At 43.8% G+C, this 25,785-nt stretch overlaps 1 long non-coding RNA gene across 1 annotated transcript in view; it reads left to right on the top strand.

Moving 5' to 3' along the window:
* Positions 1-25,350, top strand: part of LOC134956828 (uncharacterized) — a 46,749-nt gene extending 21,399 nt beyond the window's left edge. Inside the window, exon 3 of the long non-coding RNA XR_010186214.1 lies at positions 24,645-25,350. This is a non-coding gene — a long non-coding RNA (uncharacterized LOC134956828). The remainder of the gene's footprint in view (positions 1-24,644) is intronic.
* The last annotated feature ends 435 nt before the right edge of the window (positions 25,351-25,785 follow it).

Below are 25,785 nucleotides of genomic sequence, written 5' to 3'. Positions count from 1 at the left end.
TTGAAGACAGACAGACTTGGTGGGCGCCCACGAGCTGCTCCTTATTTCTTAAAGAATAGGAGGAGTTTGGCTGAGCTGAAGCTTTCTCTCTTTCATTCACTGTGCGGTGCCGCCCTCCAGTGGTCGCCGCCCATAGGCAGCTGCCTAAAGCTGCCTAGTGGTAGCGCCGGCCCTGCCTACTGGTACTTGCAGCTTCCATGGGAAATGCCCAATGTCATCTCACTGCAGCCTGAACCAGTTCGACTCTGCCCGGAGGACCAGCTGCCGGCGACGATGACCCCGGAGGACTTGCTGCCAGCACCAATGATCAGGTGGGCCCACTGCTACAGGTCAATTTTGCATGTTCCATCCCCAGCTGTTGCTACCGCTACAAGGGATCCTGGGCTGACGGGAGCCTTGGCACTGATGGATTGGCAGAGGTGTAGTAATGCTAACCATCTATCCATTTCTTCCTCTCATTCTAACTATCCCCTCCTGTCTCCCATTCTATCCATCCCCTCCCAACTCTCAAGCTCAATCTATACATCCACTCCAGCCTCTCATGCTGGGATGTAGTTATGTGACCAGCAGTAAGGAGACCACCGGTCACATTACCTCCCCCTACATTCTGCCCCCTTGTGGGAGTCCACGACGGGTGTGGTTCATCAAATCGGCAGTGTCTAGGTCGACAATGTTTAGGTCGACAGTCACTAGGTCGACATGGATGGAAGGTCGACAGGGTTTCTATGTCGACATGTGCTAGGTCGACAGGTCTAAAGGTCGACATGAGGATTTTTTTTTTTTGTGTCGTTTTCTTCGTAGAGTGACCGGGATCCCAAATTAGTGCACCGCATCCCCTCGCATGGCTCGCTTCGCTCGCCATGCTTCGGGCATGGTGCCTTCGCTCCGCTACCGCTTCGCTCGGCACACTTTACCGTTCCAATCGTAGTCCACGTGGATCGTTAAGTATGAAAAAATTCAAAAAGAGAAAAAAAAATTGAAAAACTCATGTCGACCTTTAGACCTGTCGACCTAGCACATGTCGACCTAGAAACCGTGTCGACCTTCCATCCATGTCGACCTAGTGACTGTCGACCTATAGTGGTCGACCTAAACATTGTCGACCTAGACACTGTCGATCTTCAGACCGGATCCCGTCCACGACACCCATAGAGTGGGAATAGAACCTGTGGTGACCACATTCTGTTGCCAGAATCCCGGTGTTGGATCCTGAATGCCGGCATCCCGAACACACCCCTCATGCTTTCTGTTCCCTTCTTTAGGATTCTTTTCATCCTTTCATTCTATCCATTCCTTCCTCTCACACTTTCTGTGTCTCATGTGCCATATAAGAGTGAGTAATACTGATGAGGACTCCTATTTAGAATAGTGCTGAGACCACCTGCCCCTCCACACCTGCCAAAGGCCACCTATTCCCCACCATTCAAAACTGACCCCCACTCGATGTGCTGGATCCTGCTCATGGTGGCCAGGGGTGTCACAGCATACAGTGGCACGGCAGGGGGGCACTGCAGGGGGGTACGGAGCCGGTCACTGCCCTGTAAGTGACATATAGCTGGCTGATGCACCCTCACTCACCTCAACCTGTTCAGTGACAGCCTGCCTCTCTCCATCCCTCCATCCTCACATCGCTGTCGGCTGACACACTGCGGCCGGGCTCTGTGCTTCCTGTGTGCTAGCTCTGCTCCCAGTCGCTCTGGACGGGGGTGGGGGAAAGGCAACATTTGCTCCGGTTCTCATTAGCATTAGCTGCCGCCAATTCAAGGTTGACAGGGACAGCCAGGCAGTGATATACTGCCGTGCCATTGCCACCTCTGCTGGGGATACAAGGGCAGCCAAGCAGCAGTCATAGACTGCCGCAGTTGCCCCTGAACCTCCTCCCCATTCCCGCACAAACGCTGCTGCCAGTACGGATCCTACTGTGACAGGTGCAGCCGGGATGGACTGCCTCCGCTGCACCAGGGTCTCTTCCTGCCACTTCCAGAATGATAAGGGCAGCCCGGCAGCAGTGATGGACTTCCGCAGTTGCCCCTGAACCTCATCCCGGCTCCCGCTTCACAGTGCCACCGCTGCCATGGATCCTGGGCTGACAGGGTCAGTCCAGCCGCCAGTTATGGTGACAGAAGTAGGCGGACACTGTTGGCCAGTGTCCACCTACTTTTCTCTGACGTCCTAGTGGATGCTGGGAACTCCGAAAGGACCATGGGGAATAGCGGCTCCGCAGGAGACTGGGCACAATTAAAGAAAGCTTTAGGTCACCTGGTGTGCACTGGCTCCTCCCACTATGACCCTCCTCCAAGCCCCAGTTAGATTTTGTGCCCGAACGAGAAGGGTGCACACTAGGGGCTCTCCTGAGCTTCTAGAAAGAAAGTATATAATTAGGTTTTTTATTTTACAGTGAGACCTGCTGGCAACAGGCTCACTGCAGCGAGGGACTAAGGGGAGAAGAAGCGAACCTACCTGCTTGCAGCTAGCTTGGGCTTCTTAGGCTACTGGACACCATTAGCTCCAGAGGGATCGACCGCATGGAACTGGCCTTGGTGTTCGGTCCCGGAGCCGCGCCGCCGTCCCCCTTACAGAGCCAGAAGCAAGAAGAGGTCCGGAAAATCGGCGGCAGAAGACATCAGTCTTCACCAAGGTAGCGCACAGCACTGCAGCTGTGCGCCATTGCTCCTCATGCACACTTCACACTCCGGTCACTGAGGGTGCAGGGCGCTGGGGGGGGGGGCTCCCTGAGCAGCAATAAAAACACCTTGGCTGGCATATATATCACAATATATAGCCCCAGAGGCTATATATGTGATAAATACCCCTGCCAGAATCCATAAAAATGCGGGAGAAAAGTCAGCGAAAAAGGGGCGGAGCTATCTCTCTCAGCACACTGGTGCCATTTTCTCTTCACAGTGCAACTGGAAGACAGCTCCCCAGGCTCTCCCCTGTAGTTTTCAGGCTCAAAGGGTTAAAAAGAGAGGGGGGCACTAAATTTAGGCGCAATATTGTATATACAAGCAGCTATTGGGAAAAATTCACTCAATATAGTGTTAATCCCTAAATTATATAGCGCTCTGGTGTGTGCTGGCATACTCTCTCTCTGTCTCCCCAAAGGGCTGTGTGGGGTCCTGTCCTCAGTCAGAGCATTCCCTGTGTGTGTGCGGTGTGTCGGTACGGCTGTGTCGAGACGTTTGATGAGGAGGCTTATGTGATGGCAGAGCAGATGCCGATAAATGTGATGTCCCCCCTGGGGGCCGACACCAGAGTGGATTGATAGGTGGAAGGTATAAACCGACAGTGTCAACTCCTTACATAAAAGGCTGGATGACGTAACAGCTATGGGACAGCCGGCTTCTCAGCCCGCGCCTGCCCAGGCGTCTCAAAGGCCATCAGGGGCTCAAAAACGCCCGCTCCCTCAGATGGCAGACACAGATGTCGACACGGAGTCTGACTCCAGTGTCGACGAGGTTGAGACATATACACAATCCACTCGGAACATCCGTTACATGATCCCGGCAAATAAAAAATGTGTTACGCATTTCTGACATTAACCCAAGTACCACTAAAAAAGGGTTTTATGTTTGGGGAGAAAAAGCAGGCAGTGTTTTGTTCCCCCATCAAATGAGTGAATGAAGTGTGAAAAAGCGTGGGTTCCCCCGATAAGAAACTGGTAATTTCTAAAAAGTTACTGATGGCGTACCCTTTCCCGCCAGAGGATAAGTTACGCTGGGAGATATCCCCTAGGGTGGATAAGGCGCTCACACGTTTGTCAAAAAAGGTGGCACTGCCGTCTTAGGATACGGCCACTTGAAGGTACCTGCTGATAAAAAGCAGGAGGCTATCCTGAAGTCTGTATTTACACACTCAGGTACTAGACTGAGACCTGCAGATAGTGCTGCTGCAGCGTGGTCTGTAACCCTGTCAAACAGGGATACTTGTTTGCGAACATAAGACGTCGTCTTATATATGAGGGATGCACAGAGGGATATTTTGCCGGCTGGCATCCAGAATTAATGCAATGTCCATTCGGTCAGGAGGTTATTAGAGACCCGACACTGGACAGGTGATGCTGACTTTAAAAGGCACATAGAGCCTTATAAGGGTGAGGAATTGTTTGGGGATGGTCTCTGGGACCTCTTATCCACAGCAACAGCTGGGAAGAAAAATTTTTACCTCAGGTTTCCTCACAGCCTCAGAAAGCACTGTATTATCAGGTACAGTCCTTTCGGCTTCAGAAATGCAAGCGTGTAAAACGAGGGAAGAGGGAAAAAGCTGCACCAGTCAGCCAGTTCCCAGAATCAAAATTCTTCCCCCGCTTCCTCTGAGTCCACCGCATGACGCGGGGGCTCCACAGGCGTAGCCAGGTACGGTGGGGGGCCGCCTCAAAAATTTCAGCGATCAGTGGGCTCGCTCACAGGTGGATCCCTAGATCCTTCAAGTAGTATTTCAGGGGTACAAGCTGGAATTCGAGGCGTCTCCCCCCCGCCGTTTCCTCAAATCTGCCTTGCCGACAACTCCCTCAGGCAGGGAGACTGTGCTAAAGGCAATTCACAAGCTGTATTCCCAGCAGGTGATAGTCAAGGTGCCCCTACTTCAACAAGGACGGGGTTACTATTCCACACTGTTTGTGGTACCGAAACCGGACGGTTCGGTGAGACCCATTTTATATTTGAAATCCTTGAACACATACATAAAAAAATTCAAGTTCAAGATGGAATCGCTCAGGGCGATTATTGCAAGCCTGGAGGAGGGGGATTACATGGTATCCCTGGACATCAAGGAGGCTTACCTAAATGTCCCCATTTACCATCCTCACCAGGAGTACCTCAGATTTGTGGTACAGGATTGCCATTACCAATTCCAAACACTGCCGTTTGGACTGTCCACGGCACCGAGGGTCTTTACCAAGGTAATGGCAGAAATGATTATACTCCTTCGAGAAAGGAAGTTTTAATTATCCCGTACTTGGACGATCTCCTTATAAAGGCGAGGTCCAAGGAGCAGTTGTTGGTCGGAGTAGCACTATCTCGGGAAGTGCTACAACAGCACGGATGGATTCTATACATTCCAAAGTCACAGCTGGTTCCTACCACACGCCTACTGTTCCTGGGGATGGTTCTGGACACAGAACAGAAAAAAGTGTTTCTCCCGCAGGAGAAAGCCAAGGAGCTGTCATCTCTAGGCAGAGACCTCCTGAAACCAAAACAGGTATCGGTGCATCACTGCACACGAGTCCTGGGAAAAATGGTAGCTTCTTACGAAGCAAAATTCCATTCGGCAGGTTCCATGCAAGAACCTTTCAGTGGGACCTCTTGGACAAGTGGTCGGGATCGCATCTTCAGATGCATCGGCTGATAACCCAGTCTCCAAGGACCAGGGTATCTCTACTGTGGTGGCTGCAGAGTGCTCATCTTCAAGAGGGCCGCAGATTCGGCATACAGGACTGGGTCCTGGTAACCACGGATGCCAGCCTTCGAGGCTGGGGGGCAGTCACACAGGGAAGAAATTTCCAAGGACTTTGGTCAAGTCAGGAGTCGTCCCTACACATAAATATTCTGGAACTGAGGGCCATTTACAATGCCCTAAGTCTGGCAAGGCCTCTGCTTCAAAACCAGCCGGTACTGATCCAATCTGACAACATCACGGCAGTCGCCCATGTAAACCGACAGGGCGGCACAAGAAGCAGGATGGTGATGGCAGAAGCCACAAGGATTCTCCGATGGGCGGAAAATCACGTCTTAGCACTGTCAGCAGTGTTCATTCCGGGAGTGGACAACTGGGAAGCAGACTTCCTCAGCGGACACGATCTACACCCGGGAGAGTGGGGACTTCATCCAGAAGTCTTCCAACTGTCGGTAAACCGTTGGGAAAGGCCACAGGTGGACATGATGGCGTCCCGCCTGTACAAAAAACTAGAGAGATATTGCGCCAGGTCAAGGGACCCTCAGGCGATAGCTGTGGACGCTCTAGTGACACCGTGGGTGTACCAGTCAGTTTATGTGTTCCCTCCTCTGCCTCTGATACCAAGGGTACTGAGAATAATAAGAAAACGAGGAGTAAGAACAATACTCGTGGTTCCGGATTGGCCAAGACGAGCGTGGTACCCGGAACTTCAAGAGATGATCTCAGAGGACCCATGGCCTCTGCCGCTCAGACAGGACCTGCTGCAGCAGGGGCCCTGTCTGTTCCAAGACTTACCGCGGCTGCGTTTGACGGCATGGCGGTTGAACGCCGGATCCTGAAGGAAAGGGGCATTCCGGAGGAAGTCATTCCTACGCTGATTAAAGCCAGGAAAGATGTAACTGCAAAGCATTATCACCGCATATGGCGGATGTATGTTGCTTGGTGTGAGACCAAAAAGGCCCCAACAGTGGAATTTCAACTGGGTCGATTTCTGCATTTCCTACAAGCAGGAGTGACTATGGGCCTGAAATTAGGCTCCATTAAGGTACAGATCTCGGCTCTGTCGATTTTCTTCCAGAAAGAACTAGCTTCACTACCTGAAGTTCAGAAGTTTGTTAAGGGAGTGCTGCATATTCAGCCCCTTTTGTGCCTCCAGTGGCACCTTGGGATCTCAACGTGGTGTTGAGTTTCTTAAAATCACATTGGTTTGAGCCACTTAAAACCGTGGATCTAAAATATCTCACGTGAAAAGTGGTCATGTTATTGGCCTTGGCTTCAGCCAGGCGTGTGTCAGAATTGGCGGCTTTGTCATGTAAAAGCCCTTATCTGATTTTCCATATGGATAGGGCAGAATTGAGGACTCGTCCCCAGTTTCTCCCTAAGGTGGTATCAGCTTTTCACTTGAACCAACCTATTGTGGTACCTGCGGCTACTTGGGACTTGGAGGATTCCAAGTTACTGGACGTAGTCAGGGCCTTGAAAATTTATGTTTCCAGGACGGCTAGAGTCAGGAAAACTGACTCGCTATTTATCCTGTATGCACCCAACAAGCTGGGTGCTCCTGCTTCTAAGCAGACTATTGCTCGCTGGATTTGTAGCACAATTCAGCTGGCGCATTCTGCGGCTGGACTGCCGCATCCTAAATCAGTAAAAGCCCATTCCACAAGGAAGGTGGGCTCATCTTTGGCGGCTGCCCGAGGGGTCTCGGCTTTACAACTTTGCCGAGCTGCTACTTGGTCAGGGGCAAACACGTTTGCAAAATTCTACAAATTTGATACCCTGGCTGAGGAGGACCTTGAGTTCTCTCATTCGGTGCTGCAGAGTCATCCGCACTCTCCCGCCCGTTTGGGAGCTTTGGTATAATCCCCATGGTCCTTTCGGAGTTCCCAGCATCCACTAGGACGTCAGAGAAAATAAGATTTTACTCACCGGTAAATCTATTTCTCGTAGTCCGTAGTGGATGCTGGTCGCCCGTCCCAAGTGCGGATTGTCTGCAATACTTGTATATAGTTATTGCCTAACTAAAGGGTTATTGTTGAGCCATCTGTTGAGAGGCTCAGTTGTTTTCATACTGTTAAACTGGGTATTGTATCACGAGTTATACAGTGTGATTGGTGTGGCTGGTAAGAGTCTTACCCGGGATTCAAAATCCTTCCTTATTATGTCAGCTCGTCCGGGCACAGTGTCCTAACTGAGGCTTGGAGGAGGGTCATAGTGGGAGGAGCCAGTGCACACCAGGTGACCTAAAGCTTTCTTTAATTGTGCCCAGTCTCCTGCGGAGCCGCTATTCCCCATGGTCCTTTCGGAGTTCCCAGCATCCACTACGGACTACGAGAAATAGATTTACCGGTGAGTAAAATCTTATTATCATTCAGTTGGGGGGAAAGTTCCCCCTACACCTGAATAACTAGTTGGGAAAATCAAACAGGTTTGATTTTCCCAACTAGTTGGACAAACCGTTTCTGGACGTTTTTCAGCCTGTGGGAGCAAACTGCTGATAATCATTTCCTCCCACACACTGCCCAACTATCGTTCCAACCAGCCAAATAGTTGGCTGGTTGGAATGATATCGTTCTGATGTATGGCTAGCATTAGATTAGGGTGGGTTATTTTGTTTCTGTGCAGGGTAAATACTGGTTGCTTTATTTTTACACTGCAATTTAGATTTCAGATTGAACACACCCCACCCACATCTAACTCTCTCTGCACATGTTATATCTGCCCCCTCCCCCTCCCCCTCCCCTTGCAGTGCACATGGTATTGCCCAGTAACCAACAAATTTGCTGCTGCGATTAGATCTGAATTAGTTCCAATGACAATAGCCATTACCCTCACTGCAGCTCACTGGATGTAGCACACATTGCCATGTGCTCTGCTGCCCCGAAAAAAATGTCATGTTTGGAACTGCCATCAAGGGATTTCTTTGAGGGTAGGCATGCAATGTCTGCAAGCGTGGTACATGACTGCACTACATACAATAGAAGTATGTAGCATGTATCAGAAGTGAATGATGTTAAACAGTATGTGCCTTTTATAGCTTTAAATGCCTGACCCAATAATACAATTTGTGTCCAGCCCATCCACTCCAAAAACAAACAAGCTTGTAAAGAAATATGACAAAATTAGGCAGCAGAATCACATTTTGTTTCCCTTATAGATGATCCGTGATACCTCTGGCAGATCTATAAACACGTACTAATTTTCCGACCTTGGTAGTAATTAAAATATGTTGACTCATAGACACTGGTCCATACCTGCATGCTTATTTACAATTATGTCTTGGTCTTTAAACCAAAGATAACATAATTTTATTCATTTAATTTTCTTTTTAATGTAACTCATATCAGCTTTGTGTGCTGCTTACAAGAACTTAATTGCTATTTTGAGCCCCACAGTAAAACAGAGTTCATTATTTTGATTTTAACATGCATGAAGCTATGTTTTAGATCTACTTGTCTTGGGCTAATCAACTGTGAATAATTTACATTTCAACCCAAAATGTCAAAACAAGTGAATATGTCTGCTCTCAACACTTGCAATGCCTAATCAACTTGTTACGTTCACTCATTATGAAAATATGTGTCAAAATATAATAGTTGTGAATATCTTTTCCTGCTTAATATGACTGCTTGTCTTCAAAATTGACCATGTTTAACTGAGATATATTATAATATGCTGCTGAGTGGTCAGCAGATTGGTATTTATTATTTTACGGCAAGCTACCCACTAGCATTGTATTTGTCTTTTTTTTTTACTCCGTAATTGTCATTGAATGCGCACGTCAAAGGCAGACATGTTTGTCATCATATGGGAACTCAATGTACAGTATGTCTCCACAAAGCACTTACACATTGCAAGTGCATGTGGATAACCCTAGATACATTTGGAAAGCAAAACACTACCACAACTAACAAATTCTAGTAACAGATGTAGCGGATTTGGCGATACGAGAAACAATGGTTCTAGTGTCATATGCATACAATAACTGTGTGGCATTTACTTGTTCTACCCTTCTTCACATGGGTATCCTTCAGGCACTCCAGGCTTATCACAAAAATGAAGGATAACTCTGAAAGATGCATCTTTGTTAAACTTAATGCAGATGGAGGCTGTTGAACTTCTATAAACTTCTAAGATGCTTTCTCCACACCTTCACCTGAGGGGCTGAAAAGTGGGTACTGGTGTGCGGTTTGGTGGGTGGGGGGTCAGGTGGGCGGCAGGCTGAAGTTTTGCCTAGGGTGTCGAGAAACCTTACACCAGCCCTGCTAGATTCCCTCCCATATGGACTGATTCTGTGATGGGAGCAAAGCAAAAAAAAGCAACCACTGTAACTTTGCACCAGGACCATCTATGCTGCAATGCAAGGGGTGCAAATATATATACAGTATAAATATTTTTGGTAAGCTAGATGCTGGATTCTTTTGCATGAAGCCCTCAAAAGATGAAAAGCTTCAGGTTTAAACTGCACTTTAGATTTGAGTTTGGACATGCCTTTGTCTGCACGGTTTACATCTGCGCCACCTGCAATGCAACATCATTTTGCCAAGGTGTAAAGTTGTTTTTTATTGTATTGCTCCCAACTCAGAATCATGGCTATAATCCACAAATATACTAGTAGGTTAATTGCTTCTGGCTAAATGGAACCTATTGTACTGCATACATTATGTAAGCAGTGGCATCACTGGGGTTGGTGACATCCAGTACACTGATTAGCAACCATCTGCATGGCCTCACAGGGCATCCTGATTTAATCAATCTGGGGGCTCTCCCCGAACTGCCGGCTTCTCAATCACAGGAGCTGGTCACTTCAAAGGAGCTGGCATTTTGGTTAGAGATGTGCACCGGAAATTTTTCGGGTTTTGTGTTTTGGTTTTGGGTTCGGTTCCGTGGCCGTGTTTTGGGTTCGAACGCGTTTTGGCAAAACCTCACCAAATTTTTTTTGTCGGAATCGGGTGTGTTTTGGATTCGGGTGTTTTTTTAAAAAAACCCTAAAAAACAGCTTAAATCATAGAATTTGGGGGTCATTTTGATCCCAAAGTATTATTAACCTCAATAACCATAATTTCCACTCATTTTCAGTCTATTCTGAACACCTCACACCTCACAATATTATTTTTAGTCCTAAAATTTGCACCGAGGTCGTTGGATGACTAAGCTCAGCGACCCAAGTGGCCGACACAAACACCTGGCCCATCTAGGAGTGGCACTGCAGTGTCACGCAGGATGGCCCTTCCAATAAACACTCCCCAAACAGCACATGACGCAAAGAAAAAAAGAGGTGCAATGAGGTAGCTGTGTGAGTAAGCTAAGCGACCCTAGTGGTGGACACAAACACCTGGCCCATCTAGGAGTGGCACTGCAGTGTCACGCAGGATGGCCCTTCCAAAAAACACTCCACAAACAGCACATGACGCAAAGAAAAATGAAAGAAAAAAGAGGTGCAAGATGGAATTGTCCTTGGGCCCTCCCACCCACCCTTATGTTGTATAAACAGGACATGCACACTTTAACCAACCCATCATTTCAGTGACAGGGTCTGCCACACGACTGTGACTGAAATGACGGGTTGGTTTGGACCCCCACCAAAAAAGAAGCAATTAATCTCTCCTTGCACAAACTGGCTCTACAGAGGCAAGATGTCCACCTCATCATCATCCTCCGATTCATCACCGTGTACATCCCCCTCCTCACAGATTATCAATTCGTCCCCACTGGAATCCACCATCACAGCTCCCTGTGTACTTTGTGGAGGCAATTGCTGCTGGTGAATGTCTCCATGGAGGAATTGATTATAATTCATTTTAATGAACATCATCTTCTCCACATTTTCTGGAAGTAACCTCGTACGCCGATTGCTGACAAGGTGAGCGGCGGCACTAAACACTCTTTCGGAGTACACACTTGTGGGAGGACAACTTAGGTAGAATAAAGCCAGTTTGTGCAAGGGCCTCCAAATTGCCTCTTTTTCCTGCCAGTATACGTACGGACTGTCTGACGTGCCTACTTGGATGCAGTCACTCATATAATCCTCCACCATTCTTTCAATGGGGAGAGAATCATATGCAGTGACAGTAGACGACATGTCCGTAATTGTTGGCAGGTCCTTCAGTCTGGACCAGATGTCAGCATCAGCAGTCGCTCCAGACTGCCCTGCATCACCGCCAGCGGGTGGGCTCGGAATTCTGAGCCTTTTCCTCGCACCCCCAGTTGCGGGAGAATGTGAAGGAGGAGATGTTGACAGGTCGCGTTCCGCTTGACTTGACAATTTTCTCACCAGCAGTTCTTTGAACCCCTGCAGACTTGTGTCTGCCGGAAAGAGAGATCCAAGGTAGGTTTTAAATCTAGGATCGAGCACGGTGGCCAAAATGTAGTGCTCTGATTTCAACAGATTGACCACCCGTGAATCCTTGTTAAGCGAATTAAGGGCTCCATCCACAAGTCCCACATGCCTAGCGGAATCGCTCTGTGTTAGCTCCTCCTTCAATGTCTCCAGCTTCTTCTGCAAAAGCCTGATGAGGGGAATGACCTGACTCAGGCTGGCAGTGTCTGAACTGACTTCACGAGTGGCAAGTTCAAAAGGTTGCAGAACCTTGCACAATGTTGAAATCATTCTCCACTGCGCTTGAGACAGGTGCATTCCACCTCCTATATCGTGCTCAGTTGTATAGGCTTGAATTGCCTTTTGCTGCTCCTCCAACCTCTGAAGCATATAGAGGGTTGAATTCCACCTCGTTACCACTTCTTGCTTCAGATGATGGCAGGGCAGGTTCAGGCATTTTTGGTGTTGCTCCAGTCTTCTGTACGCCAAAAGTGTCCCGCAATTCTTCTGGCCACCGACAGCATCTCTTGCACGCCCCTCTCGTTTTTTAAATAATTCTGCACCACCAAATTCAAGGTATGTGCAAAACATGGGACGTACTGGAATTTGCCCATATTTAATGCACACACAATATTGCTGGCGTTGTCCGATGCCACAAATCCACAGGAGAGTCCAATTGGGGTAAGCCATTCTGCGATGATCTTCCTCAGTTGCCGTAAGAGGTTTTTAGCTGTGTGCGTATTCTGGAAAGCGGTGATACAAAGCGTAGCCTGCCTAGGAAAGAGTTGGCGTTTGCGAGATGCTGCTACTGGTGCCGCCGCTGCTGTTCTTGCGGCGGGAGTCAATACATCTACCCAGTGGGCTGTCACAGTCATATAGTCCTGAGTCTGCCCTGCTCCACTTGTCCGTGGTTAAGTGGACATTGGGTACAACTGCATTTTTTAGGACACTGGTGAGTCTTTTTCTGAGGTCTGTGTACATTTTCGGTATCGCCTGCCTAGAGAAATGGAACCTAGATGGTATTTGGTACCGGGGACACAGTACCTCAATCAAGTCTATAGTTGGCTCTGCAGTAATGATGGATACCGGAACCACGTTTCTCACCGCCCAGGATGCCAAGGCCTCAGTTATCCGCTTTTCAGCAGGATGACTGCTGTGATATTTCATCTTCCTCGCAAAGGACTGTTGGACAGTCAATTGCTTTGTGGAAGTAGTAAAAGTCGTCTTACGACTTCCCCTCTGGGATGACCATCGACTCCCAGCAGCAACAACACCAGCGCCAGCAGCAGTAGGCGTTACACGCAAGGATGCATCGGAGGAATCCCAGGCAGGAGAGGACTCGTCAGAATTGCCAGTGACATGGCCTGCAGGACTATTGGCATTCCTGGGGAAGGAGGAAATTGACACTGAGGGAGTTGGTGGGGTGGTTTGCGTGAGCTTGGTTACAAGAGGAAGGGATTTACTGGTCAGTGGACTGCTTCCGCTGTCGCCCAAAGTTTTTGAACTTGTCACTGACTTATGATGAATGCGCTGCAGGTGACGTATAAGGGAGGATGTTCCGAGGTGGTTAACGTCCTTACCCCTACTTATTACAGCTTGACAAAGGCAACACACGGCTTGACAAATGTTGTCCGCATTTCTGTTGAAATACTTCCACACCGAAGAGCTGATTTTTTTGGTATTTTCACCAGGCATGTCAATGGCCATATTCCTCCCACGGACAACAGGTGTCACCCCGGGTGCCTGAGTTAAACAAACCACCTCACCATCAGAATCCTCCTTGTCAATTTCCTCCCCAGTGCCAGCAACACCCATATCCTCCTCATCCTGGTGTACTTCAACAGTGACATCTTCAATCTGACTATCAGGAACTGGACTGCGGGTGCTCCTTCCAGCACTTGCAGGGGGCGTGCAAATGGTGGAAGGCGCATGCTCTTCACGTCCAGTGTTGGGAAGGTCAGGCATCGCAAACGACACAATTGGACTCTCCTTGTGGATTTGTGATTTCGAAGAATGCACAGTTCTTTGCTGTGCTTTTGCCAGCTTAAGTCTTTTCATTTTTCTAGCGAGAGGCTGAGTGCTTCCATCCTCATGTGTAGCTGAAACACTAGCCATGAACATAGGCCAGGGCCTCAGCCGTTCCTTGCCACTCCGTGTGGTAAATGGCATATTGGCAAGTTTACGCTTCTCCTCCGACGATTTGAATTTAGATTTTTGAGTCCTTTTTTTACTGATCTTTTGTGTTTTGAATTTTACATGCTCTGTACTATGACATTGGGCATCGGCCTTGGCAGATGACGTTGATGGAATTTCATCGTCTCGGCCATGACTAGTGGCAGCAGCTTCAGCACGAGGTGGAAGTGGATCTTGATCTTTCCCTATTTTTGGAACCTCAACATTTTTGTTCTCCATATTTTAATAGGCACAACTAAAAGGCACCTCAGGTAAACAATGGAGATGGATGGATACTAGTATACTTATGGATGACGAGTGACTGACGACACAGAGGTAGCTACAGCCGTGGACTACCGTACTGCGTCTGCTAGTATAGAGATGATAATGATATAAAAAATATATATATATCACTACTGCAGGTATATATAATATAATGACGGACCTGCTGGACACTGTCAGCAGACTCCTAAACTACTAGTATGAAGAAGATAGAAAAAAAACCCCACCACAGGTAGGTATACAATTATGGACGAGCACTGACGACACAGAGGTAGCTACAGCCGTGGACTACCGTACTGCGTCTGCTAGTATAGAGATGATAATGATATAAAAAATATATATATATCACTACTGCAGGTATATATATAATATAATGACGGACCTGCTGAACACTGTCAGCAGACTCCTAAACTACTAGTATGAAGAAGATAGAAAAAAAACCCCCACCACAGGTAGGTATACAATTATGGACGAGCACTGACGACACAGAGGTAGCTACAGCCGTGGACTACCATACTGCGTCTGCTAGTATAGAGATGATAATGATATAAAAAATATATATATATCACTACTGCAGGTATATATAATATAATGACGGACCTGCTGGACACTGTCAGCAGACTCCTAAACTACTAGTATGAAGAAGATAGAAAAAAAAACCCCACCACAGGTAGGTATACAATTATGGACGAGCACTGACGACACAGAGGTAGCTACAGCCGTGGACTACCATACTGCGTCTGCTAGTATAGAGATGATAATGATATAAAAAATATATATATATCACTACTGCAGGTATATATAATATAATGACGGACCTGCTGGACACTGTCAGCAGACTCCTAAACTACTAGTATGAAGAAGATAGAAAAAAAAAACCCACCACAGGTAGGTATACAATTATGGACGAGCACTGACGACACAGAGGTAGCTACAGCTGTGGACTACCGTACTGCGTCTGCTAGTATAGAGATGATAATGATATAAAAAATATATATATATCACTACTGCAGGTATATATATAATGTAATGACGGACCTGCTGGACACTGTCAGCAGACTCCTAAACTACTAGTATGAAGAAGATAGAAAAAAAAAACCACCACAGGTAGGTATACAATTATGGATGAGCACTGACGACACAGAGGTAGCTACAGCCGTGGACTACCGTACTGCATCTGCTAGTATAGAGATGATAATGATATAAAAAATATATATATATCACTACTGCAGGTATATATATAATATAATGACGGACCTGCTGGACACTGTCAGCAGACTCCTAAACTACTAGTATGAAGAAGATAGAAAAAAAAAACCTTACCACAGGTAGGTATTCAATTATGGACGAGCACTGACGACACAGAGGTAGCTACAGCCGTGGACTACCGTACTGCGTCTGCTAGTATAGAGATGATAATGATATAAAAAAAATATATATATATATATCACTACTGCAGGTATATATATAATATAATGACGGACCTGCTGGACACTGTCAGAAGACTCCTAAACTACTAGTATGAAGAAGATAGAAAAAAAAAACCTTACCACAGGTAGGTATTCAATTATGGACGAGCACTGACGACACAGAGGTAGCTACAGCCGTGGACTACCGTACTGCGTCTGCTAGTATAGAAATGATAATGATATAAAAAAAATATATATATATATATCACTACTGCAGGTATATATATAATATAATGACGGACCTGCTGGACACTGTCAGAAGACTCCTAAACTACTAGTATGAAGAAGATAGAAAAAAAAACCCCACCACAGGTAGGTATACAATTATGGACGAGCACTGACGACACAGAGGTAGCTACAGCCGTGGACTACCGTACTGCATCTGCTAGTATAGAGATGATAATGATATAAAAAATATATATATATCACTACTGCAGGTATATATATAATATAATGACGGACCTGCTGGACACTGTCAGAAGACTCCTAAACTACTAGTATGAAGAAGATAGAAAAAAAAACCCCACCACAGGTAGGTATACAATTATGGACGAGCACTGACGACACAGAGGTAGCTACAGCCGTGGACTACCGTACTGCGTCTGCTAGTATAGAGATGATAATGATATAAAAAAAATATATATATATATATCACTACTGCAGGTATATATATAATATAATGACGGACCTGCTGGACACTGTCAGCAGACTCCTAAACTACTAGTATGAAGAAGATAGAAAAAAAAAACCTTACCACAGGTAGGTATTCAATTATGGACGAGCACTGACGACACAGAGGTAGCCACAGCCGTGGACTACCGTACTGCGTCTGCTAATATAGAAATGATAAAGATGATAGAGATGAACAAAAAAAATATAACACTACTGCAGGTAAATATTTATATAATATAATGAATGACGGACCTGCTGGACACTGTCAGCAGAATGCGTTTATAGAATAAAAAAAAAAAACACCACAGGAGTGTTTAACTTTTTCAGGCAGACAATATACTGGTGGTCACTGGTCAGTCACACTGGCAGCAAAAGTGTGCACTGTACTCCTGCTATAACTGCACCCCAGTCTCCCCCACAATTCAGCTGTGTGAGCAGTGAGCACTCAGCACAGTCAGATATACATAGATATATCATGCAGCACACTGAGGCTGAGCACAGATATGGTATGGAGCGTTTTTTTCAGGCAGAGAACGGATTAAAAAAAACTAGCAAAACTCTGCACTGACTGTACTCCTCCTAACAGCTCTCCCCAATCCTCCCAACAATAAGCTAAGCAGCAATCAGATCAACTAACTACTAACAGTAACTATAAACGGAGAGGACGCCAGCCACGTCCTCTCCCTATCAATCTCAATGCACGTGTGAAAATGGCGGCGACGCGCGGCTCCTTATATAGAATCCGAGTCTCGCGATAGAATACGAGCCTCGCGAGAATCCGACAGCGGGATGATGATGTTCGGGCGCGCTCGGGTTAGCCGAGCAAGGCGGGAAGATCCGAGTCTGCCTCGGACCCGTGTAAAAAGGCTGAAGTTCGGGGGGGTTCGGATTCCGAGGAACCGAACCCGCTCATCTCTAATTTTGGTGTCACCCCTTCGGAGGTCCACTTCCCCCACATCCCCCGAGCAATGCCACTGTATTTAAGCTCCAATGTTGTAGGGACTGATAGTAGTGGTCATATATTCTCTGTATAGCAATGGGTAATATGATTAGCATAATATAAATAACATTAATAATAATAATCATAATAATAATAATAATAATAATAATAATAAAAAAATTAAGTGATACAAGTTCAAATAAAATGCATGTAATTAATGCCCAAATCCTGATAAGACAGTTGTAATTAACATAACTGCACCCACTGTACAATGAAGGAAAAACACATACAATAGGGTAATGTTAGATGGGTATACATTAAATGTAAAATGTATTCAGTTATATACTGACATAGTGCTGCATACAGTTTCACACACTCTACATTTGCTGCATGCAGAGTTTGAATAATGACTAATGAAGCACACAAACATGTGGGAGAATAAAGCTCTTAATTGCCACTATGCTTCTCTCTCTCTCTCTCTCTCTCTCTCTCTCTCTCTCTCTCTCTCTCTTTTATATATATATATATATATATATATATATATGTACCAAATAATTGAATTGTTATTTTTCTTTGCTATTTCTACTGTCACAAAAAAATGACAGTGAAAGACTGCCAGAGGAATGATTGATTGTGGCAGTGTAAGATAATATTGTAAAAAAATAAAATAGACTTGTAACGGTTATAATATCATCATATTCCAACAAACACACACAAAAACACATACCAGTTACAATCCATTGACCAATTCAGTGAGGATCCTTTCCTGAGCTCACACCTGAATAAGGTGGCTGAAGGTCTTTATAACACACTCTCCTTCATTGGTTGTGGTGCATTGATTTTATTAATGTATGTAAAATCATTATTTTAAAAGATTACTGAAATGTCTTTAAAAAGAAATGAAAATAAATATTTGGTATCTCTTACTGATTGACCATTTGGCATTTTCTTTAGGTGATTTTTCTGGTGAGAGGGCATCTCTTATAGGGGTGACTTTGGAACCGTTATTGGACTACAATTGACAGAATAAAAAGAACTGTGTATATTTAGTCTTCAAAAAGAAAATGGTTAAAAATAAGATATAATGTAGCTTTTTATTTGCCAAGACACGTTATAGGTTGTTACATAATCCATAATAATTAGTGTTTAGTTTGTCCTGTAATCCCCTGATCCACCCCTGAGGAAATCTTTGTTAAGATGAAATGCGTAGTATGAAGGGGCAGGATATATCAGCATCAAGGAAGACCACTGTTATGAGCTCACATCACTCCATAAGGCGAGACAGGAGGTTGCTCATCATCTTGTCCATAGTGTGATTATAACTGCATATTTTATGTTATATAGGCAAATTTATTTGTCATTTTTTTTTTTAGTTCTAAAATATATATTTTTTACATACATAACTTAACGGTTGGCGTTTGGGCTGTGTGTTGGATGTTTTCTGTATGAGGGTCTAATTCCTAGATCCAAAGAAAAGACATATACAATACAAGTGGTGTTCCTGTTCCTGAATATGATTTAATACAAAGTCACCTGGTTAGAGGCATTTCTTTGTTGGTCTAATTCCTCCTCTACACTCTGCAAAATGTATCTGTATATGGAACTATAAGATGGTGCCTATTTTTTCATATGACGTTTATTAATTGATGGCTACTAATCTGTCAATTAGTGCACAGTTTGAACATGTATTTAGTCAGTTGAAACAGCTGTCGGACATCTGCTACCTGTGCCACTGCCTGTATGTTGCTATGTACCTGATTAAACCCTATTATACTGAATGTGAGTGCTGGCCCTACAGGACACATATTTCTGGAAAGGAGGAAGTGACTGTGGAACATATATATATATATATATATATATATATGTGCAATAAGGATGTAAAACAAGCGCTAAACACCTTAAACGTTTACAATAAGTGAATTAATATTACATAATTCGTGCATAAACATTTATGTCAATTCCCATCAGCACTCCTAAGTGTAGGGGCTGCAGCATAGACTTTCTTATTGACTCATATTTCAATAAGTCATAGGTAAAAATGTTCAATAGGGATAAAGTCTCTGCGCCTTCAGTGCTCTGGTGTGGAAAATTCCTTCAGTGTGCAGTAAATAATATATATGCGTACCAGAGATATGATCAAGATATGCCTGTGGTGGTATCTTTATATGGTCGTCGTCCCTTGTCCTCTTACTTCATGTACAGACACCCTCAGCGAGTGGTTTAGGTACAGTTATATGTGGAAAGGGAAGATATGTGTCAGCAAAAATGCTCTTAGTATTATAAAGTGACCAGTGACTTATTAGTGCCAATATAACAAAGTGCTGTGTGCCTATAGTGTCTCAAAAACCACTATATTAAATTGTGATTTCTAATATAAGTAATCAGAATCACACCCGAGTGATAAGGTTTAAAAATATTATAATGACTCACTCCTTTTTAGGATGCTGCTCATGTAAGGTACTCCTTGTCAGTGCATAGTACCTTTGAAAAAAAGAGTTTTTTTCCATTCAAGGAAAAAAAACAGAAAGAAAAGGGAGCTAATAGTGTGATATAGTTTTTCACAATTTTTAATCACACACATATACATAACAATGGAATCGTACAATTTAAAAAGTTATAACAAGCTTATCTGTTGTAAGATGCCGTTGGAGAGGTAGTGGAAGCTGGCCCAACGCGTTTCGTCCCTTTATCAGCTTTTGTGGGACTTCCTTCACTACAACCCCTGAGGAAGTCCCACAAAAGCTGATAAAGGGACGAAACGCGTTGGGCCAGCTTCCACTACCTCTCCAACACTCCTTTCCTAAAAAGGAGTGAGTCATTATAATATTTTTAAACTTTATCACTCGGGTGTGATTCTGATTACTTATATTAGAAATCACAATTCAATATAGTGGTTTTTGAGACACTATAGGCACACAGCACTTTGTTATATTGGCACTAATAAGTCACTGGTCACTTTATAATACTAAGAGCATTTTTGCTGACACATATCTTCCCTTTCCACATATAACTGTACCTAAACCACTCGCTGAGGGTGTCTATACATGAAGTAAGAGGACAAGGGACGACGACCATATAAAGATACCACCACAGGCATATCTTGATCATATCTCTGGTACGCATATATATTATTTACTGCACACTGAAGGAATTTTCCACACCAGAGCACTGAAGGCGCAGAGACTTTATCCCTATTGAACAATATATATATATATATATATATATATATATTAGTATGTTTCAGTTTTAACAACTTTTTTCAGGATCAAACATAAAAATAACAAGGTCTTACCTATAGCATCCCTATTCCAGTCTCCCATCAGGTTCAACGGATGTCACACATCTTTCTGCGACACGTGCTCTCTGGCACATACAGCTGGAATGGCGGGTAATCTGGCAACCAATGTAAACAAACAGTGTACACTAAAAATATCAATGACCGCAGTCAAAAGAAAAAACATACTCTGGGAAGCAAAATATAGCCTGAACATGGGCACCAATCTATGGATAGATGCAATCAATAAAATACCAATAGCTAGCTAATCTAATGATGTTACGTATATATCCAGTATATGAAAACAATAACTATATATAGTAAACGCTAGCTATGGGACTAAGGGCCTAATTCAGCATGGATCGCTATTCAGAGAATTTGCAAATTAAGCGATTATCGAATGACTGCGCATGTGTAGCATTTGCATTGTGCATGGGCGAGGGGTAATAGTGACAGAAAATGCACACAGAATGTAATCGCAATGTAACCGCTGTTTGACTGACGGTAGCTGACGTTTTTGGGCATAAACCTGCCGTTACCTGGGTGTGTCAGAAAAAACGCAGGCATCCCCAGGCTTTTTTGGGGAGGGTCTCTGATGTCAGTGCAGACCACTTACAGGGCATTTTAGTCGTGGATTAGTTGCGGCCTCAGACCTACTTACATTTGCTCAGACGGCAAAAAATATTCAATGTTACGGAAATTGCGTATGCATCTGCGAATGGATAGCGATCTGTGATGCATTCTCAAACTTGCACAGGGCGTTTTTTCTTCCTGTTGGGGCGGCGCCATTCAACTGCAATTTCTCAGAATAACGATCCATGCTGAATTAGGCCCTAAGTTAGGCAGTACCCTAGATAAGTTCTGGATAAAAGTAGTAGCATAATATATGTAGCAACATAAGTTGCCATAGTTCTACAAAAGTGAAGCAAGCTAAGATCACTGATACACATTATCTCTCAGAGAAAACAATTAAGACTAAAATTCTCATTAAGTCTATGGGGTGAGACTGTACTGAGTCTATGGGGAAAATTTACTAAAGGTTCTAAAAATGAAGAGTGGTGATGTTGCACATACCAACCAATCAGATTCTGTCTATTATTTTCTAGGATGCAATAGAGAAATGATAGACAGAATCTGATTGGTTGCTATGGGCAACATCACCATTTAAGAATCTTTAGTAAATTTACTTCTTTGAATCCACTTAGCCTCTCGCTGAAGGAGGAGTTTGCCCCTGTTACCCCCATGCATATTTTTGGACTCCTTGTGTAGTATTTTGTAACAAAGGATTGCTAAACCATTCTTGAAATATCTGAAGTGGTGGATCACAGGTTGTTCCTGTACTTTTTCTTTACCCTCCACAGCCAGATGGATTGCAGATCTGCGGAGGACCATCCATTCCTTAAACTGCCTTGTGGTCTTCCCCAAATAGAAGAGACCACAAGGACAGCGTATAAAGTAAATAACATAGGTGTTAGAACATGTGAAAACCTGATGGATCTTAATTTATTTACCAGTATGAGTATGGGAAAATGAGTCAACACATTCCAGATAGCTATATGTAGTGCAGCAGGTGCACTTGTGACAACCCGGCTTTCTGAAAAGAAAATTACTAGGGCTAGAAGGAATGACCCTTGAAATGTAATTGTGAATAAGCCTATCTCTTAGGTTTCTCTTCCTAACAAAGCTGGACATCAAAGTGTTATTCTTAAAACAAAGCAATTCTTCTGCATCTGAGTTCCTTAGCTACACTCGTAAGTTAGAAGTATGAAATCACTGTACAAATGGAATCAAGTGCTCTAATTACAGGGTGGCCTGGAGGAGACATGGGGTGCTTGTGTATTTTGGGGAGTGTATATAATACTGTAGCCATTGAATGTCCCTGTTATAATGCTTTAAAGATATATGGTGTAATAGTACCCACCTGAACGGCCCCCAGTAAAAGCCTGTCCAAATCCTTATTAAATGTAGCAGCAGGATTTGCATTTAATGCTGTACACACTACACTGTCTCCTAACTATCGATGAACCTCTCTATGTGCCCTATTCAGCTTGGTTCGCTATTGCAAAATGCATATCAAAAAATTGCAAATTATCTAAAAATTGCGAGTCAACAAAGCAACCGCCCACAAAAAGCAAACGCAACAGCCATCGAAACTACAAAAGAAAGGAGGACACCGTGGCTGGGCAAGATTTGCTAAATTGCAATTGCATATGGATATACAATTACAAACGCAATACACTTAACATTGGAAACATTTGTGTATTTGACTCTATTTTCTAACTCACTGGCTATCTACTCAACCCACTCTAAGTACTTCATTAGGTGTAACCAAAGAATTAAGCCATAAAACACAACAAATTAGTTTGTATGATGGGCTTAATTGTTCTATATACATGATATTGTATATATAACATACATAAACACTGACACATTTAAAAAAAAACACTTTACTAAAAAAAATTACGAGAAAAATAATAAAAACATAATATAAAGGCATAACAATTTTGTAAACAAAATAAAATGTAATAAATTAATATGAATTTCAATGCAGGTAGCCATGCCAAGCAGATGTTGCTGCTTCAGCTGCAGCTATCCTCAAATTGCTCCATTTCTGACCACTTCTTTAACAACTGCAGATTGTGGGGGGGGGGGGGGGGGGTTAACAGTTCTGAAAACTTTTTAATAAACATACTGTGTTGCCCATTTATCAAATGATATTTGTGGCTATGGGCCTAATTCAGACCTGATCGCTAGCAGGCGATGTTTGCACTGCTGCGAACAGATTGTTGCCGCCTACAGGGGGAGTGTATTTTAGCTGTGCAAGAGTGCGAACTCATGTGTAGCAGAGCTGTACGAACAGATTTTGTGCAGTCTCTGAGTAGCCCAGGACTTACTCAGCCGCTGCGATCACTTCAGCCTGCCCGGGACCTGAATTGACATCAGGAACCCTCCCTGCAAACGCTTTAACACACCTGCGTTTTTCAAACACTCCAAGAAAACGGTCAGTTGCCACCCGCAAACACCTTCTTCCTGTCAATCTCCTTGCAAACGCCCGTGCGAATGGATTCTTCGCACAAACCCATCGCTGAGCGGTGATCTGCTTTGTACCCGTGCGACACGCCTGTGCATTGCGGTGCATATGCATGCGCAGTTTAGACTTGATCACCCGCTGTACGAAAACACAGCCTAGCGATCAGGTCTGAATTAGCCCCTATGTCCCTCCAAAACTCCTATTTTTGGAGGGCAAGCAACAAATATTAAATACTAGCTGTTCTACCCGTTCTTCACATGGGAGTTTCTGATTTTCAAGGTTGTAAATAAATGAGTGTTAAAAATTTGGTAAATCTATAGAGCTGTAAATTTGAGATGTCTTAATGTAAGTAAATATTAATCAATGGTTCTTGGCGTTACCCGAGGAGCACCCATAGTAGATATGGTAAAAAGTGACAGGACCATTTTTGTAGTTTATTAAAATATACACACTGGAGGTTCTATCCAAAAGAGGTTTAGTAATATTATAGTATAATTTTATATGGGAGGGACCTGCGCTGCAGGCTGAGACCAAATTTAAGAAGGTGTGCAGAGCTTGCAAATGCCAATGCTGGTGGAGGGTTTATGCCTCAATCTTTGGCGTTGTCCCAACAAGACAAACATCTAATGGGGTCACAAAGAGATAGATATTTGGTGGGTGTTGGCCAATTGGAAGTGGAGGATACAATGGGAGTGGTAAATCTCCACTGGAATTGTCTGCACCTACCATGGAAGCCATGGTCTTGAATCAGGTACTGTAATAAGAATATATTATAAAGCCAATCTAAGTATTACTATTATTAATAAATACAGAAGACAAAAATTGAATGACAAAGAATACATTTATTGCCTTTCCTTTCACTACTACATGGTTGATTAATTTGCAAAGTTATGTGTCTTCAATGCTTCTACATCTGATTCAGGTCCAAATACCTCCCCCCAAAATAAACAAAAATCAAATGTAAGTGTTAATTTGTTGATATGTGTATTCTCATATACAGTATATGTATGTTGTCTACAAATACATATAGATAGATATATAGATAGATTTATTTATTAATTTGATATTTTTTTTTCTTTTTCTCCACCTAGACAACCTGCTGACCTCTCCAGTGACTCAACAGGAGGGCCTGAGGGATGAATGCCAACAAGTCTCTCAGGCACCCTCCACTGCCACCATGGAAGAAAACATTTCAGTTATCAGGGAGGCAGTGAAAGGCACCAACAGTTTCTCAGATTGCCTAATGGAGTTCTTGGATAGGGATTCTGAAGCCAGAATGCGGGAGACCTCTCTCCTAAACCAAAGACTGGTGGTGCTTATTGACATTCTAGCAAACAGACCCTCCACCACTGACCAACCATCCTCATGCCCTGGCCCACTTGATCCCACCTCTTGCAAGGACACATGAAGATGGCCCACAAGCCTGCTTACTCCCTCTACGACCTCAGCCTATTATGAAGTATGGGTGCCCCATGAACTTTTGCCACATCTTGACCTTTTCTGTACTCCTGACCATGAATCTTCCCATTGCCTCTTTATTCAGGATGGCATTCTTTCTCATTTTGATGTGTGGTACTTGTCTATCCACTATATCATCTTCTGTTGTATCATGACAGGTGTTTTCTGACTGTTGTCACATTGGAGTGTGTGCTTGAGATTGTTTTATCTGCAGCAGAAGCAACTGCAACTGTAACCTTCATTTTCTCTAGACTTGTAAGCAACACACTTTGATTTACCATCAACTCATCCAGAAAGTCTATGTCTTGTGAAAATGAAAAAAATAATAATAAATAATAATAATAATAATAATAATAATAATAATAATAATAATAATAATAATTTAACACCATGTTATATGTTGATTTTTGACATTGGGATAAGTCATGAGACATGTACATGTTAGCAAACAGTATATAGTATTGTCTCCATGAGTTACATTTGCAAGGACAAATTTATTTACAATGTACAACATAAAAATGAGTTACACATAGTACACTGTCATAGAAAAACACAAGGTAGTGTACAAGACCAAGGAAATTGTGGGTTCAGTCTCTTAATGTCACTAAATGAAATGTTAGAACACAATGGGTTAATAACGATTTTTTTTTTATACAAAACCAGAAAGTTAATTGATTACCTTTATGTGCAAATGTTTGTTGTTTTTAAGATGCAGGAAGTTAACAAAATTGAACAAAATATAATTTATTTTCTGATGTGGATTTTTTAACCATA

Source organism: Pseudophryne corroboree, chromosome 9 (genome assembly GCF_028390025.1).
Source record: "Pseudophryne corroboree isolate aPseCor3 chromosome 9, aPseCor3.hap2, whole genome shotgun sequence".
In the NCBI taxonomy this organism is placed as follows: domain Eukaryota; kingdom Metazoa; phylum Chordata; class Amphibia; order Anura; family Myobatrachidae; genus Pseudophryne; species Pseudophryne corroboree.
The sequence above is the reverse complement of the archived record's forward strand: the minus strand, read 5'-3'. Positions and strand labels throughout refer to the sequence as shown.